Raw genomic sequence first — 18640 nt, 5'->3', positions numbered from 1 at the left:
ACTCATCTGCCCATGGCACTGCTCGCACAGAGGCACAGAGACTGGGGCTGCTTGCTTGTCATGTCCCCTCAAACTTCAAACGTAGCTTAGGTGGTCCGTGCCGGATGCTTGTGGCAGCGCTGCTCTGAAAATGCGAATGTCTGCAGATAGCTCGCAGGCAGAAAGAGCTAGCCTGGAAAGCTGTTGCTCAGCCTCATCTGCCCATGGCACTGCTCGCACAGAGGCACAGAGACTGGGGCTGCTTGCTTGTCTTGTCCCCTCAAACTTCAAATGTAGCTTAGGTGGTCCGTGCCGGGCGCCTCCGGCAGCCCTGCTCCGAAAATGTGAACGTCTGCAGATAGCTCGCAGCCAGAAAGAGCTAGCCTGGAAAGCTGTTGCTCAGCCTCATCTGCCCATGGCACTGCTCGCACAGAGGCACAGAGACTGGGGCTGCTTGCTTGTCTTGTACCCTCAAACTTCAAACGTAGCTTAGGTGATCCGTGCCGGGCGCCTCCGGCAGCCCTGCTCCGAAAATGCGAATGTCTCATATAGCTCACAGGCAGAAAGAGCTAGCCTGGAAAGCTCTTGCTCAGCGTCATCTGCCCATGGCACTGCTCGCACAGAGGCACAGAGACTGGGGCTGCTTGCTTGTCTTGTCCCCTCAAACTTCAAATGTAGCTTAGGTGGTCTGTGCTGGGCGCCTCCGGCAGCCCTGCTCTGAAAATGTGAACGTCTGCAGATAGCTTGCAGGCAGAAAGAGCTAGCCTGGAAAGCTGTTGCTCAGCCTCATCTGCCCATGGCACTGCTTGCACAGAGGCACAGAGACTGGGGCTGCTTGCTTGTCATGTCCACTCAAACTTCAAACGTAGCTTAGGTGGTCCGTGCCAGATGCTTGTGGCAGCGCTGCTCCGAAAATGCGAACGTCTGCAGATAGCTCGCAGGCAGAAAGAGCTAGCCTGGAAAGCTGTTGCTCAGCCTCATCTGCCCATGGCACTGCTCGCACAGAGGCACAGAGACTGGGGCTGCTTGATCGTCTTGCCCCCTCAGACTTCAAATGTATCTTTTGGCTGTTTGTGCCGGGCGCCTTTGGCAGCCCTGCTCCGAAAATGCAAACGTCTGCAGATAGCTCACAGCCAGAAAGAGCTAGCCTGGAAAGCTGTTGCTCAGCCTCATCTGCCCATGGCACTGCTCGCACAGAGGCACAGAGACTGGGGCTGCTTGCTTGTCATGTCCCCTCAAACTTCAAACGTAGCTTAGGTGGTCCGTGCCGGATGCTTGTGGCAGCGCTGCTCTGAAAATGCGAATGTCTGCAGATAGCTCGCAGGCAGAAAGAGCTAGCCTGGAAAGCTGTTGCTCAGCCTCATCTGCCCATGGCACTGCTCGCACAGAGGCACAGAGACTGGGGCTGCTTGCTTGTCTTGTCCCCTCAAACTTCAAACGTACCTTAGGTGGTCTGTGCTGGGCTCCTTTGGCAGTCCTGCTCCGAAAATGCGAACGTCTGCAGATAGCTCGCAGGCAGAAAGAGCTAGCCTGGAAAGCTGTTGCTCAGACTCATCTGCCCATGGCACTGCTCGCACAGAGGCACAGAGACTGGGGCTGCTTGATCGTCTTGCCCCCTCAGACTTCAAACGTATCTTTTGGCTGTTTCTGCCGGGCGCCTTTGGCAGCCCTGCTCCGAAAATGCAAACGTCTGCAGATAGCTCGCAGGCAGAAAGAGCTAGCCTGGAAAGCTGTTGCTCAGCCTCATCTGCCCATGGCACTGCTCGCACAGAGGCACAGAGACTGGGGCTGCTTGCTTGTCTTGTCCCCTCAAACTTCAAATGTAGCTTAGGTGGTCCGTGCCGGGCGCCTCCGGCAGCCCTGCTCCGAAAATGCGAACGTCTGCAGATAGCTCGCAGCAGAAAGAGCTAGCCTGGAAAGCTGTTGCTCAGCCTCATCTGCCCATGGCACTGCTCGCACAGAGGCACAGAGACTGGGGCTGCTTGCTTGTCTTGTCCCCTCAAACTTCAAACGTAGCTTAGGTGGTCTGTGCTGGGCTCCTCCGGCAGCCCTGTTCTGAAAATGCGAACGTCTGCAGATAGCTCGCAGGCAGAAAGAGCTAGCCTGGAAAGCTGTTGCTCAGCCTCATCTGCCCATGGCACTGCTCGCACAGAGGCACAGAGACTGGGGCTGCTTGCTTTTCTTGTCCCCTCAAACTTCAAACGTAGCTTAGGTGGTCTGTGCTGGGCGCCTTTGGCAGCCCTGCTCCGAAAATGCGAACGTCTGCAGATAGCTCGCAGGCAGAAAGAGCTAGCCTGGAAAGCTTTTGCTCAGCCTCATCTGCGAATGGCACTGCTCGCACAGAGGCACAGAGACAGGGGCTGCTTGCTTGTCTTGTCCCCTCAAACTTCAAACGTAGCTTAGGTGGTCCGTGCCGGGCGCCTCCGGCAGCCCTGCTCTGAAAATGCGAACATATGCAGATACCTCGCAGGCAGAAAGAGCTAGCCCGGAAAGCTGTTGCTCAGCGTCATCTGCCCATGGCACTGCTCGCACAGAGGCACAGAGACTGGGGCTGCTTGCTTGTCTTGTCCCCTCAAACTTCAAACGTAGCTTAGGTGGTCTCTGCTGGGCTCCTTTGGCATCCCTGCTCCGAAAATGCAAACGTCTGCAGATAGCTCGCAGGCAGAAAGAGCTAGCCTGGAAAGCTGTTGCTCAGCCTCATCTGCCCATGGCACTGCTCGCACAGAGGCACAGAGACTGGGGCTGCTTGCTTGTCTTGTCCCCTCAAACTTCAAATGTAGCTTAGGTGGTCTGTGCTGGGCGCCTCCGGCAGCCCTGCTCTGAAAATGCGAACGTCTGCAGATAGCTTGCAGGCAGAAAGAGCTAGCCTGGAAAGCTGTTGCTCAGCCTCATCTGCCCATGGCACTGCTTGCACAGAGGCACAGAGACTGGGGCTGCTTGCTTGTCATGTCCACTCAAACTTCAAACGTAGCTTAGGTGGTCCGTGCCAGATGCTTGTGTCAGCGCTGCTCCGAAAATGCGAACGTCTGCAGATAGCTCGCAGGCAGAAAGAGCTAGCCTGGAAAGCTGTTGCTCAGCCTCATCTGCCCATGGCACTGCTCGCACAGAGGCACAGAGACTGGGGCTGCTTGATCGTCTTGCCCCCTCAGACTTCAAATGTATCTTTTGGCTGTTTGTGCCGGGCGCCTTTGGCAGCCCTGCTCCGAAAATGCAAACGTCTGCAGATAGCTCACAGCCAGAAAGAGCTAGCCTGGAAAGCTGTTGCTCAGCCTCATCTGCCCATGGCACTGCTCGCACAGAGGCACAGAGACTGGGGCTGCTTGCTTGTCATGTCCCCTCAAACTTCAAACGTAGCTTAGGTGGTCCGTGCCGGATGCTTGTGGCAGCGCTGCTCTGAAAATGCGAATGTCTGCAGATAGCTCGCAGCCAGAAAGAGCTAGCCTGGAAAGCTGCTGCTCAGCCTCATCTGCCCATGGCACTGCTCGCACAGAGGCACAGAGACTGGGGCTGCTTGCTTGTCTTGTCCCCTCAAACTTCAAACGTACCTTAGGTGGTCTGTGCTGGGCTCCTTTGGCAGTCCTGCTCCGAAAATGCGAACGTCTGCAGATAGCTCGCAGGCAGAAAGAGCTAGCCTGGAAAGCTGTTGCTCAGACTCATCTGCCCATGGCACTGCTCGCACAGAGGCACAGAGACTGGGGCTGCTTGATCGTCTTGCCCCCTCAGACTTCAAACGTAGCTTAGGTGGTCTGTGCTGGGCGCCTTTGCCAGCCCTGCTCCGAAAATGCGAACGTCTGCAGATAGCTGGCAGGCAGAAAGAGCTAGCCTGGAAAGCTTTTGCTCAGCCTCATCTGCGAATGGCACTGCTCGCACAGAGGCACAGAGACAGGGGCTGCTTGCTTGTCTTGTCCCCTCAAACTTCAAACGTAGCTTAGGTGGTCCGTGCCGGGCGCCTCCGGCAGCCCTGCTCTGAAAATGCGAACATATGCAGATACCTCGCAGGCAGAAAGAGCTAGCCTGGAAAGCTGTTGCTCAGCGTCATCTGCCCATGGCACTGCTCGCACAGAGGCACAGAGACTGGGGCTGCTTGCTTGTCTTGTCCCCTCAAACTTCAAACGTAGCTTAGGTGGTCTCTGCTGGGCTCCTTTGGCAGCCCTGCTCCGAAAATGCAAACGTCTGCAGATAGCTCGCAGGCAGAAAGAGCTAGCCTGGAAAGCTGTTGCTCAGCCTCATCTGCCCATGGCACTGCTCGCACAGAGGCACAGAGACTGGGGCTGCTTGCTTGTCTTGTCCCCTCAAACTTCAAATGTAGCTTAGGTGGTCTGTGCTGGGCGCCTCCGGCAGCCCTGCTCTGAAAATGTGAACGTCTGCAGATAGCTTGCAGGCAGAAAGAGCTAGCCTGGAAAGCTGTTGCTCAGCCTCATCTGCCCATGGCACTGCTTGCACAGAGGCACAGAGACTGGGGCTGCTTGCTTGTCATGTCCACTCAAACTTCAAACGTAGCTTAGGTGGTCCGTGCCAGATGCTTGTGTCAGCGCTGCTCCGAAAATGCGAACGTCTGCAGATAGCTCGCAGGCAGAAAGAGCTAGCCTGGAAAGCTGTTGCTCAGCCTCATCTGCCCATGGCACTGCTCGCACAGAGGCACAGAGACTGGGGCTGCTTGATCGTCTTGCCCCCTCAGACTTCAAATGTATCTTTTGGCTGTTTGTGCCGGGCGCCTTTGGCAGCCCTGCTCCGAAAATGCAAACGTCTGCAGATAGCTCACAGCCAGAAAGAGCTAGCCTGGAAAGCTGTTGCTCAGCCTCATCTGCCCATGGCACTGCTCGCACAGAGGCACAGAGACTGGGGCTGCTTGCTTGTCATGTCCCCTCAAACTTCAAACGTAGCTTAGGTGGTCCGTGCCGGATGCTTGTGGCAGCGCTGCTCTGAAAATGCGAATGTCTGCAGATAGCTCGCAGCCAGAAAGAGCTAGCCTGGAAAGCTGTTGCTCAGCCTCATCTGCCCATGGCACTGCTCGCACAGAGGCACAGAGACTGGGGCTGCTTGCTTGTCTTGTCCCCTCAAACTTCAAACGTACCTTAGGTGGTCTGTGCTGGGCTCCTTTGGCAGTCCTGCTCCGAAAATGCGAACGTCTGCAGATAGCTCGCAGGCAGAAAGAGCTAGCCTGGAAAGCTGTTGCTCAGACTCATCTGCCCATGGCACTGCTCGCACAGAGGCACAGAGACTGGGGCTGCTTGATCGTTTTGCCCCCTCAGACTTCAAACGTATCTTTTGGCTGTTTGTGCCGGGCGCCTTTGGCAGCCCTGCTCCGAAAATGCAAACGTCTGCAGATAGCTCGCAGGCAGAAAGAGCTAGCCTGGAAAGCTGTTGCTCAGCCTCATCTGCCCATGGCACTGCTCGCACAGAGGCACAGAGACTGGGGCTGCTTGCTTGTCTTGTCCCCTCAAACTTCAAATGTAGCTTAGGTGGTCCGTGCCGGGCGCCTCCGGCAGCCCTGCTCCGAAAATGTGAACGTCTGCAGATAGCTCGCAGCCAGAAAGAGCTAGCCTGGAAAGCTGTTGCTCAGCCTCATCTGCCCATGGCACTGCTCGCACAGAGGCACAGAGACTGGGGCTGCTTGCTTGTCTTGTACCCTCAAACTTCAAACGTAGCTTAGGTGATCCGTGCCGGGCGCCTCCGGCAGCCCTGCTCCGAAAATGCGAATGTCTCATATAGCTCACAGGCAGAAAGAGCTAGCCTGGAAAGCTCTTGCTCAGCGTCATCTGCCCATGGCACTGCTCGCACAGAGGAACAGAGACTGGGGCTGCTTGCTTGTCTTGTCCCCTCAAACTTCAAATGTAGCTTAGGTGGTCTGTGCTGGGCGCCTCCGGCAGCCCTGCTCTGAAAATGTGAACGTCTGCAGATAGCTTGCAGGCAGAAAGAGCTAGCCTGGAAAGCTGTTGCTCAGCCTCATCTGCCCATGGCACTGCTTGCACAGAGGCACAGAGACTGGTGCTGCTTGCTTGTCATGTCCACTCAAACTTCAAACGTAGCTTAGGTGGTCCGTGCCAGATGCTTGTGGCAGCGCTGCTCCGAAAATGCGAACGTCTGCAGATAGCTCGCAGGCAGAAAGAGCTAGCCTGGAAAGCTGTTGCTCAGCCTCATCTGCCCATGGCACTGCTCGCACAGAGGCACAGAGACTGGGGCTGCTTGATCGTCTTGCCCCCTCAGACTTCAAACGTATCTTTTGGCTGTTTGTGCCGGGCGCCTTTGGCCGCCCTGCTCCGAAAATGCAAACGTCTGCAGATAGCTCGCAGGCAGAAAGAGCTAGCCTGGAAAGCTGTTGCTCAGCCTCATCTGCCCATGGCACTGCTCGCACAGAGGCACAGAGACTGGGGCTGCTTGCTTGTCATGTCCCCTCAAACTTCAAACGTAGCTTAGGTGGTCCGTGCCGGATGCTTGTGGCAGCGCTGCTCTGAAAATGCGAATGTCTGCAGATAGCTCGCAGCCAGAAAGAGCTAGCCTGGAAAGCTGTTGCTCAGCCTCATCTGCCCATGGCACTGCTCGCACAGAGGCACAGAGACTGGGGCTGCTTGCTTGTCTTGTCCCCTCAAACTTCAAACGTACCTTAGGTGGTCTGTGCTTGGCTCCTTTGGCAGTCCTGCTCCGAAAATGCGAACGTCTGCAGATAGCTCACAGCCAGAAAGAGCTAGCCTGGAAAGCTGTTGCTCAGCCTCATCTGCCCATGGCACTGCTCGCACAGAGGCACAGAGACTGGGGCTGCTTGATCGTCTTGCCCCCTCAGACTTCAAACGTATCTTTTGGCTGTTTGTGCCGGGCGCCTTTGGCCGCCCTGCTCCGAAAATGCAAACGTCTGCAGATAGCTCGCAGGCAGAAAGAGCTAGCCTGGAAAGCTGTTGCTCAGCCTCATCTGCCCATGGCACTGCTTGCACAGAGGCACAGAGACTGGGGCTGCTTGCTTGTCATGTCCCCTCAAACTTCAAACGTAGCTTAGGTGGTCCGTGCCGGATGCTTGTGGCAGCGCTGCTCTGAAAATGCGAATGTCTGCAGATAGCTCGCAGCCAGAAAGAGCTAGCCTGGAAAGCTGTTGCTCAGCCTCATCTGCCCATGGCACTGCTCGCACAGAGGCACAGAGACTGGGGCTGCTTGCTTGTCTTGTCCCCTCAAACTTCAAACGTACCTTAGGTGGTCTGTGCTGGGCTCCTTTGGCAGTCCTGCTCCGAAAATGCGAACGTCTGCAGATAGCTCGCAGGCAGAAAGAGCTAGCCTGGAAAGCTGTTGCTCAGCCTCATCTGCCCATGGCACTGCTCGCACAGAGGCACAGAGACTGGGGCTGCTTGCTTGTCTTGTCCCCTCAAACTTCAAATGTAGCTTAGGTGGTCCGTGCCGGGCGCCTCCGGCAGCCCTGCTCCGAAAATGTGAACGTCTGCAGATAGCTCGCAGCCAGAAAGAGCTAGCCTGGAAAGCTGTTGCTCAGCCTCATCTGCCCATGGCACTGCTCGCACAGAGGCACAGAGACTGGGGCTGCTTGCTTGTCTTGTACCCTCAAACTTCAAACGTAGCTTAGGTGATCCGTGCCGGGCGCCTCCGGCAGCCCTGCTCCGAAAATGCGAATGTCTCATATAGCTCACAGGCAGAAAGAGCTAGCCTGGAAAGCTCTTGCTCAGCGTCATCTGCCCATGGCACTGCTCGCACAGAGGCACAGAGACTGGGGCTGCTTGCTTGTCTTGTCCCCTCAAACTTCAAATGTAGCTTAGGTGGTCTGTGCTGGGCGCCTCCGGCAGCCCTGCTCTGAAAATGTGAACGTCTGCAGATAGCTTGCAGGCAGAAAGAGCTAGCCTGGAAAGCTGTTGCTCAGCCTCATCTGCCCATGGCACTGCTTGCACAGAGGCACAGAGACTGGTGCTGCTTGCTTGTCATGTCCACTCAAACTTCAAACGTAGCTTAGGTGGTCCGTGCCAGATGCTTGTGGCAGCGCTGCTCCGAAAATGCGAACGTCTGCAGATAGCTCACAGCCAGAAAGAGCTAGCCTGGAAAGCTGTTGCTCAGCCTCATCTGCCCATGGCACTGCTCGCACAGAGGCACAGAGACTGGGGCTGCTTGATCGTCTTGCCCCCTCAGACTTCAAACGTATCTTTTGGCTGTTTGTGCCGGGCGCCTTTGGCCGCCCTGCTCCGAAAATGCAAACGTCTGCAGATAGGTCGCAGGCAGAAAGAGCTAGCCTGGAAAGCTGTTGCTCAGCCTCATCTGCCCATGGCACTGCTCGCACAGAGGCACAGAGACTGGGGCTGCTTGCTTGTCATGTCCCCTCAAACTTCAAACGTAGCTTAGGTGGTCCGTGCCGGATGCTTGTGGCAGCGCTGCTCTGAAAATGCGAATGTCTGCAGATAGCTCGCAGCCAGAAAGAGCTAGCCTGGAAAGCTGTTGCTCAGCCTCATCTGCCCATGGCACTGCTCGCACAGAGGCACAGAGACTGGGGCTGCTTGCTTGTCTTGTCCCCTCAAACTTCAAACGTACCTTAGGTGGTCTGTGCTGGGCTCCTTTGGCAGTCCTGCTCCGAAAATGCGAACGTCTGCAGATAGCTCGCAGGCAGAAAGAGCTAGCCTGGAAAGCTGTTGCTCAGCCTCATCTGCCCATGGCACTGCTCGCACAGAGGCACAGAGACTGGGGCTGCTTGCTTGTCTTGTCCCCTCAAACTTCAAATGTAGCTTAGGTGGTCCGTGCCGGGCGCCTCCGGCAGCCCTGCTCCGAAAATGCGAACGTCTGCAGATAGCTCGCAGCCAGAAAGAGCTAGCCTGGAAAGCTGTTGCTCAGCCTCATCTGCCCATGGCACTGCTCGCACAGAGGCACAGAGACTGGGGCTGCTTGCTTGTCTTGTACCCTCAAACTTCAAATGTAGCTTAGGTGATCCGTGCCGGGCGCCTCCGGCAGCCCTGCTCCGAAAATGCGAATGTCTCATATAGCTCACAGGCAGAAAGAGCTAGCCTGGAAAGCTCTTGCTCAGCGTCATCTGCCCATGGCACTGCTCACACAGAGGCACAGAGACTGGGGCTGCTTGCTTGTCTTGTCCCCTCAAACTTCAAACGTAGATTAGGTGGTCTCTGCTGGGCGCCTCCGGCAGCCCTGCTCCGAAAATGCGAACGTCTGCAGATAGCTCGCAGGCAGAAAGAGCTAGCCTGGAAAGCTGTTGCTCAGCCTCATCTGCCCATGGCACTGCTTGCACAGAGGCACAGAGACTGGTGCTGCTTGCTTGTCATGTCCACTCAAACTTCAAACGTAGCTTAGGTGGTCCGTGCCAGATGCTTGTGGCAGCGCTGCTCCGAAAATGCGAACGTCTGCAGATAGCTCACAGCCAGAAAGAGCTAGCCTGGAAACCTGTTGCTCAGCCTCATCTGCCCATGGCACTGCTCGCACAGAGGCACAGAGACTGGGGCTGCTTGATCGTCTTGCCCCCTCAGACTTCAAACGTATCTTTTGGCTGTTTGTGCCGGGCGCCTTTGGCCGCCCTGCTCCGAAAATGCAAACGTCTGCAGATAGCTCGCAGGCAGAAAGAGCTAGCCTGGAAAGCTGTTGCTCAGCCTCATCTGCCCATGGCACTGCTTGCACAGAGGCACAGAGACTGGGGCTGCTTGCTTGTCATGTCCCCTCAAACTTCAAACGTAGCTTAGGTGGTCCGTGCCGGATGCTTGTGGCAGCGCTGCTCTGAAAATGCGAATGTCTGCAGATAGCTCGCAGCCAGAAAGAGCTAGCCTGGAAAGCTGTTGCTCAGCCTCATCTGCCCATGGCACTGCTCGCACAGAGGCACAGAGACTGGGGCTGCTTGCTTGTCTTGTCCCCTCAAACTTCAAACGTACCTTAGGTGGTCTGTGCTGGGCTCCTTTGGCAGTCCTGCTCCGAAAATGCGAACGTCTGCAGATAGCTCGCAGGCAGAAAGAGCTAGCCTGGAAAGCTGTTGCTCAGCCTCATCTGCCCATGGCACTGCTCGCACAGAGGCACAGAGACTGGGGCTGTTTGCTTGTCTTGTCCCCTCAAACTTCAAATGTAGCTTAGGTGGTCCGTGCCGGGCGCCTCCGGCAGCCCTGCTCCGAAAATGCGAACGTCTGCAGATAGCTCGCAGGCAGAAAGAGCTAGTCTGGAAAGCTGTTGCTCAGCCTCATCTGCCCATGGCACTGCTTGCACAGAGGCACAGAGACTGGTGCTGCTTGCTTGTCTTGTCCCCTCAAACTTCAAATGTAGCTTAGGTGGTCTGTGCCGGGCGCCTCCGGCAGCCCTGCTCTGAAAATGTGAACGTCTGCAGATAGCTCGCAGCTAGAAAGAGCTAGCCTGGAAAGCTGTTGCTCAGCCTCATCTGCCCATGGCACTGCTTGCACAGAGGCACAGAGACTGGGGCTGCTTGCTTGTCTTGTCCCCTCAAACTTCAAAAGTAGCTTAGGTGGTCTGTGCTGGGCTCCTTTGGCAGACCTGCTCTGAAAATGCGAACGTCTGCAGATAGCTGGCAGGCAGAAAGAGCTAGCCTGGAAAGCTGTTGCTCAGCCTCATCTGCCCATGGCACTGCTCGCACAGAGGCACAGAGACTGGGGCTGTTTGCTTGTCTTGTCCCCTCAAACTTCAAACGTAGATTAGGTGGTCTGTGCCGGGTGCTTGCGGCACCGCTACTCCGAAAATGCGAACGTCTGCAGATAGCTCGCAGCCAGAAAGAGCTAGCCTGGAAAGCTGTTGCTCAGCCTCATCTGCCCATGGCACTGCTCGCACAGAGGCACAGAGACTGGGGCTGCTTGCTTGTCTTGTACCCTCAAACTTCAAATGTAGTTTAGGTGATCCGTGCCGGGCGCCTCCGGCAGCCCTGCTCCGAAAATGCGAATGTCTCATATAGCTCACAGGCAGAAAGAGCTAGCCTGGAAAGCTCTTGCTCAGCGTCATCTGCCCATGGCACTGCTCACACAGAGGCACAGAGACTGGGGCTGCTTGCTTGTCTTGTCCCCTCAAACTTCAAATGTAGATTAGGTGGTCTCTGCTGGGCGCCTCCGGCAGCCCTGCTCCGAAAATGCGAACGTCTGCAGATAGCTCGCAGCCAGAAAGAGCTAGCCTGGAAAGCTGTTGCTCAGCCTCATCTGCCCATGGCACTGCTTGCACAGAGGCACAGAGACTGGTGCTGCTTGCTTGTCATGTCCACTCAAACTTCAAACGTAGCTTAGGTGGTCCGTGCCAGATGCTTGTGGCAGCGCTGCTCCGAAAATGCGAACGTCTGCAGATAGCTCACAGCCAGAAAGAGCTAGCCTGGAAACCTGTTGCTCAGCCTCATCTGCCCATGGCACTGCTCGCACAGAGGCACAGAGACTGGGGCTGCTTGATCGTCTTGCCCCCTCAGACTTCAAACGTATCTTTTGGCTGTTTGTGCCGGGCGCCTTTGGCCGCCCTGCTCCGAAAATGCAAACGTCTGCAGATAGCTCGCAGGCAGAAAGAGCTAGCCTGGAAAGCTGTTGCTCAGCCTCATCTGCCCATGGCACTGCTTGCACAGAGGCACAGAGACTGGGGCTGCTTGCTTGTCATGTCCCCTCAAACTTCAAATGTAGCTTAGGTGGTCCGTGCCGGGCGCCTCCGGCAGCCCTGCTCCGAAAATGTGAACGTCTGCAGATAGCTCGCAGCCAGAAAGAGCTAGCCTGGAAAGCTGTTGCTCAGCCTCATCTGCCCATGGCACTGCTCGCACAGAGGCACAGAGACTGGGGCTGCTTGCTTGTCTTGTCCCCTCAAACTTCAAACGTACCTTAGGTGGTCTGTGCTGGGCTCCTTTGGCAGTCCTGCTCCGAAAATGCGAACGTCTGCAGATAGCTCGCAGGCAGAAAGAGCTAGCCTGGAAAGCTGTTGCTCAGCCTCATCTGCCCATGGCACTGCTCGCACAGAGGCACAGAGACTGGGGCTGCTTGCTTGTCTTGTCCCCTCAAACTTCAAATGTAGCTTAGGTGGTCCGTGCCGGGCGCCTCCGGCAGCCCTGCTCCGAAAATGCGAACGTCTGCAGATAGCTCGCAGGCAGAAAGAGCTAGTCTGGAAAGCTGTTGCTCAGCCTCATCTGCCCATGGCACTGCTCGCACAGAGGCACAGAGACTGGGGCTGTTTGCTTGTCTTGTCCCCTCAAACTTCAAACGTAGATTAGGTGGTCTGTGCCGGGTGCTTGCGGCAGCGCTACTCCGAAAATGCGAACATCTGCAGATAGCTCGCAGGCAGAATTTGCTAGCCTGGAAAGCTTTTGCTCAGCCTCATGTGCCCATGGCACTGCTCGCACAGAGGCACAGAGACTGGGGCTGCTTGCTTGTCTTGTCCCCTCAAACTTCAAACGTAACTTAGGTGGTCTGTGCTGGCCGCCTTTGGCAGCCCTGCTCCGAAAATGCGAACGTCTGCAGATAGCTCGCAGGCAGAAAGAGCTAGCCTGGAATGATGTTGCTCAGCCTCATCTGCCCATGGCACTGCTCGCACAGAGGCACAGAGACTGGGGCTGCTTGCTTGTCTTGTCCCCTCAGACTTCAAACGTATCTTTTGGCTGTTTGTGCCGGGCGCCTTTGGCCGCCCTGCTCCGAAAATGCAAACGTCTGCAGATAGCTCACAGCCAGAAAGAGCTAGCCTGGAAAGCTGTTGCTCAGCCTCATCTGCCCATGGCACTGCTTGCACAGAGGCACAGAGACTGGGGCTGCTTGCTTGTCATGTTCCCTCAAACTTCAAACGTAGCTTAGGTGGTCCTTTCCGGGCGCCTCCGGCAGCCCTGCTCCGAAAATGCGAACGTCTGCAGATAGCTCGCAGGCAGAAAGAGCTGGCCTGTAAAGCTGTTGCTCAGACTCATCTGCCCATGGCACTGCTCGCACAGAGGCACAGAGACTGGGGCTGCTTGCTTGTCTTGCCCCCTCAGACTTCAAACGCATCTTTTGGCTGTTTGTGCCGGGCGCCTTTGGCAGCCCTGCTCCGAAAATGCAAACGTCTGCAGATAGCTCACTGCCAGAAAGAGCTAGCCTGGAAAGCTGTTGCTCAGCCTCATCTGCCCATGGCACTGCTCGCACAGAGGCACAGAGACTGGGGCTGCTTGCTTGTCTTGTCCCCTCAAACTTCAAATGTAGCTTAGGTGGTCCGTGCCGGGCGCCTCCGGCAGCCCTGCTCCGAAAATGCGAACGTCTGCAGATAGCTCGCAGGCAGAAAGAGCTAGCCTGGAAAGCTGTTGCTCAGCCTCATCTGCCCATGGCACTGCTCGCACAGAGGCACAGAGACTGGGGCTGCTTGCTTGTCTTGTCCCCTCAAACTTCAAACGTAGCTTAGGTGGTCCGTGCCGGGCGCCTTCGTCAGCCCTGCTCCGAAAATGCGAACGTCTGCAGATAGCTCGCGGGCAGAAAGAGCTAGCCTGGAAAGCTCTTGCTCAGCGTCATCTGCCCATGGCACTGCTCACACAGAGGCACAGAGACTGGGGCTGCTTGCTTGTCTTGCCCCCTCAAACATCAAATGTAGCTTAGGTGGTCTGTGCCGGGCGCCTCCGGCAGCCCTGCTCTGGAAATGTGAACGTCTGCAGATAGCTCGCAGGCAGAAAGAGCTAGCCTGGAAAGCTCTTGCTCAGCCTCATCTGCCCATGGCACTGCTCGCACAGAGGCACAGAGACTGGGGCTTCTTGCTTGTCTTGCCTCCTCAAACTTCAAACGTATCTTAGGTGGTCTGTGCTGGGCGACTTTGGCAGCCCTGCTCCGAAAATGCGAACGTTTGCAGATAGCTCGCAGGCAGAAAGAGCTAGCCTGGAAAGCTGTTGCTCAGCCTCATCTGCCCATGGCACTGCTCGCACAGAGGCACAGAGACTGGGGCTGCTTGCTTGTCTTGCCCCCTCAGACTTCAAACATAGCTTAGGTGGTCCGTGCCGGGCGCCTCCGGCAGCCCTGCTCCGAAAATGCGAACGTCTGCAGATAGCTCGGAGGCAGAAAGAGCTAGCCTGGAAAGCTGTTGCTCAGCCTCATCTGCCCATGGCACTGCTCGCACAGAGGCACAGAGACTGGGGCTGCTTGCTTGTCTTGTCCCCTCAGACTTCAAACGTAGCTTAGGTGGTCCGTACCTGGCGTTTCCGGCAGTCGTGCTCCGAAAATGCGAACGTCTGCAGATAGCTCGCAGGCAGAAAGAGCTAGCCTGGAAAGCTGTTGCTCAGCCTCATCTGCCCATGGCACTGCTCGCAGAGAGGCACAGAGACTGGGGCTGCTTGCTTGTCTTGTCCCCTCAAACTTCAAACGTAGCTTAGGTGGTCTCTGCTGGGCGCCTCCGGCAGCCCTGCTCCGAAAATGCGAACGTCTGCAGATAGCTCGCAGCAGAAAGAGCTAGCCTGGAAAGCTGTTGCTCAGCCTCATCTGCCCATGGCACTGCTCGCACAGAGGCACAGAGACTGGGGCTGCTTGCTTGTCTTGTCCCCTCAAACTTCAAACGTAGCTTAGGTGGTCCGTGCCGGGCGCTTCTGGCAGCCCTGCTCCGAAAATGCGAACGTCTGCAGATAGCTCGCAGGCAGAAAGAGCTAGCCTGGAAAGCTGTTGCTCAGCCTCATCTGCCCATGGCACTGCTCGCACAGAGGCACAGAGACTGGGGCTGCTTGCTTGTCTTGTCCCCTCAAAATTCAAACGTAGCTTAGGTGGTCCGTGCCGGGCGCCTTTGGCAGCCCTGCTCCGAAAATGCGAACGTCTGCAGGTAGCTCGCAGGCAGAAAGAGCTAGCCTGGAAAGCTGTTGCTCAGACTCATCTGCCCATGGCACTGCTCGCACAGAGGCACAGAGACTGGGGCTGCTTGATTGTCTTGCCCCCTCAGACTTCAAACGTACCTTTTGGCTGTTTGTGCCGGGCGCCTCCGGCAGCCCTGCTCCGAAAATGCGAACGTCTGCAGATAGCTCGCAGGCAGAAAGAGCTAGCCTGGAAAGCTGTTGCTCAGCCTCATCTGCCCATGGCACTGCTCGCACAGAGGCACAGAGACTGGGGCTGCTTGCTTGTCTTGTCCCCTCAAACTTCAAACGTAGCTTAGGTGGTCTGTGCTGGGCGCCTCCGGCAGCCCTGCTCTGAAAAGGCGAACTTATGCAGATAGCTCGCAGGCAGAAAGAGCTAGCCTGGAAAGCTGTTGCTCAGCCTCATCTGCCCATGGCACTGCTTGCACAGAGGCACAGAGACTGGGGCTGCTTGCTTGTCATGTCCCCTCAAACTTCAAACGTAGCTTAGGTGGTCTGTGCTGGGCGCCTTTGCCAGCCCTGCTCTGAAAATGTGAACGTCTGCAGATAGCTCGCAGGCAGAAAGAGCTAGCCTGGAAAGCTGTTGCTCAGCCTCATCTGCCCATGGCACTGCTCGCACAGAGGCACAGAGACTGGGGCTGCTTGCTTGTCTTGTCCTCTCAAACTTCAAACGTAGCTTAGGTGGTCCGTGCCGGGCGCTTCTGGCAGCCCTGCTCCGAAAATGCGAACGTCTGCAGATAGCTCGCAGGCAGAAAGAGCTAGCCTGGAAAGCTGTTGCTCAGCCTCATCTGCCCATGGCACTGCTCGCACAGAGGCACAGAGACTGGGGCTGCTTGCTTGTCTTGTCCCCTCAAAATTCAAACGTAGCTTAGGTGGTCCGTGCCGGGCGCCTTTGGCAGCCCTGCTCCGAAAATGCGAACGTCTGCAGGTAGCTCGCAGGCAGAAAGAGCTAGCCTGGAAAGCTGTTGCTCAGACTCATCTGCCCATGGCACTGCTCGCACAGAGGCACAGAGACTGGGGCTGCTTGATTGTCTTGCCCCCTCAGACTTCAAACGTACCTTTTGGCTGTTTGTGCCGGGCGCCTTTGGCAGCCCTGCTCCGAAAATGCAAACGTCTGCAGATAGCTCACAGACAGAAAGAGCTAGCCTGGAAAGCTGTTGCTCAGCCTCATCTGCCCATGGCACTGCTCGCACAGAGGCACAGAGACTGGGGCTGCTTGCTTGTCTTGTCCCATCAAACTTCAAATGTAGCTTAGGTGGTCCGTGCCGGGCGCCTCCGGCAGCCCTGCTCCGAAAATGCGAACGTCTGCAGATAGCTCGCAGGCAGAAAGAGCTAGCCTGGAAAGCTGTTGCTCAGCCTCATCTGCCCATGGCACTGCTCGCACAGAGGCACAGAGACTGGGGCTGCTTGCTTGTCTTGTCCCCTCAAACTTCAAACGTAGCTTAGGTGGTCTGTGCCGGGCGCCTCCGGCAGCCCTGCTCCGAAAATGCGAACGTCTGCAGATAGCTCGCAGGCAGAAAGAGCTAGCCTGGAAAGCTGTTGCTCAGCCTCATCTGCCCATGGCACTGCTCGCACAGAGGCACAGAGACTGGGGCTGCTTGCTTGTCTTGTCCCCTCAAACTTCAAACGTAGCTTAGGTGGTCTGTGCTGGGCGCCTCCGGCAGCCCTGCTCTGAAAAGGCGAACTTATGCAGATAGCTCGCAGGCAGAAAGAGCTAGCCTGGAAAGCTGTTGCTCAGCCTCATCTGCCCATGGCACTGCTTGCACAGAGGCACAGAGACTGGGGCTGCTTGCTTGTCATGTCCCCTCAAACTTCAAACGTAGCTTAGGTGGTCTGTGCTGGGCGCCTTTGCCAGCCCTGCTCTGAAAATGTGAACGTCTGCAGATAGCTCGCAGGCAGAAAGAGCTAGCCTGGAAAGCTGTTGCTCAGCCTCATCTGCCCATGGCACTGCTCGCACAGAGGCACAGAGACTGGGGCTGCTTGCTTGTCTTGTCCTCTCAAACTTCAAATGTAGCTTAGGTGGTCCGTGCCGGGCGCTTCTGGCAGCCCTGCTCCGAAAATGCGAACGTCTGCAGATAGCTCGCAGGCAGAAAGAGCTAGCCTGGAAAGCTGTTGCTCAGCCTCATCTGCCCATGGCACTGCTCGCACAGAGGCACAGAGACTGGGGCTGCTTGCTTGTCTTGTCCCCTCAAACTTCAAACGTATCTTAGGTGGTCTCTGCTGGGCGCCTTTGGCAGCCCTGCTCCGAAAATGCGAACGTCTGCAGATAGCTCGCAGCAGAAAGAGCTAGCCTGGAAAGCTGTTGCTCAGCCTCATCTGCCCATGGCACTGCTCGCACAGAGGCACAGAGACTGGGGCTGCTTGCTTGTCTTGTCCCCTCAAACTTCAAACGTAGCTTAGGTGGTCCGTGCCGGGCGCTTCTGGCAGCCCTGCTCCGAAAATGCGAACGTCTGCAGATAGCTCGCAGGCAGAAAGAGCTAGCCTGGAAAGCTGTTGCTCAGCCTCATCTGCCCATGGCACTGCTCGCACAGAGGCACAGAGACTGGGGCTGCTTGCTTGTCTTGTCCCCTCAAACTTCAAACGTAGCTTAGGTGGTCCGTGCCGGGCGCCTTTGGCAGCCCTGCTCCGAAAATGCGAACGTCTGCAGGTAGCTCGCAGGCAGAAAGAGCTAGCCTGGAAAGCTGTTGCTCAGACTCATCTGCCCATGGCACTGCTCGCACAGAGGCACAGAGACTGGGGCTGCTTGATTGTCTTACCCCCTCAGACTTCAAACGTAACTTTTGGCTGTTTGTGCCGGGCGCCTTTGGCAGCCCTGCTCCGAAAATGCAAACGTCTGCAGATAGCTCACAGCCAGAAAGAGCTAGCCTGGAAAGCTGTTGCTCAGCCTCATCTGCCCATGGCACTGCTCGCACAGAGGCACAGAGACTGGGGCTGCTTGCTTGTCTTGTCCCCTCAAACTTCAAATGTAGCTTAGGTGGTCCGTGCCGGGCGCCTCCGGCAGCCCTGCTCCGAAAATGCGAACGTCTGCAGATAGCTCGCAGCCAGAAAGAGCTAGCCTGGAAAGCTGTTGCTCAGCCTCATCTGCCCATGGCACTGCTCGCACAGAGGCACAGAGACTGGGGCTGCTTGCTTGTCTTGTCCCCTCAAACTTCAAACGTAGCTTAGGTGGTCCGTGCCGGGCGCCTCCGGCAGCCCTGCTCCGAAAATGCGAACGTCTGCAGATAGCTCGCAGGCAGAAAAAGCTAGCCTGGAAAGCTGTTGCTCAGCCTCATCTGCCCATGGCACTGCTCGCACAGAGGCACAGAGACTGGGGCTGCTTGCTTGTCTTGTCCCCTCAAACTTCAAACGTAGCTTAGGTGGTCTGTGCCGGGCGCCTTTGGCAGCCCTGTTCCAAAAATGCGAACATATGCAGATAGCTCGCAGGCAGAAAGAGCTAGCCTGGAAAGCTGTTGCTCAGCCTCATCTGCCCATGGCACTGCTCGCACAGAGGCACAGAGACTGGAGCTGCTTGCTTGTCTTGCCCCCTCAAACTTCAAACGTAGCTTAGGTGGTCTGTGCTGGGCGCCTTTGCCAGCCCTGCTTTGAAAATGCGAACATCTGCAGATAGCTCGCAGGCAGAAAGAGCTAGCCTGGAAAGCTGTTGCTCAGCCTCATCTGCCCATGGCACTGCTCGCACAGAGGCACAGAGACTGGGACTGCTTGCTTGTCTTGTCCCCTCAAACTTCAAACGTAGCTTAGGTGGTCTGTGACGGGCGCCTCCGGCAGCCCTGCTCCGAAAATGCGAACGTCTGCAGATAGCTCGCAGGCAGAAAGAGCTAGCCTGGAAAGCTGTTGCTCAGCCTCATCTGCCCATGGCACTGCTCGCACAGAGGCACAGAGACTGGGGCTGCTTGCTTGTCTTGTCCCCTCAAACTTCAAACGTAGCTTAGGTGGTCTGTGCCGGGC

The sequence above is a fragment of the Opisthocomus hoazin genome, chromosome 16 (assembly GCF_030867145.1).
Source record: "Opisthocomus hoazin isolate bOpiHoa1 chromosome 16, bOpiHoa1.hap1, whole genome shotgun sequence".
Taxonomy (NCBI): Eukaryota; Metazoa; Chordata; class Aves; order Opisthocomiformes; family Opisthocomidae; genus Opisthocomus; species Opisthocomus hoazin.
Note: the sequence above shows the minus strand (reverse complement) of the source record.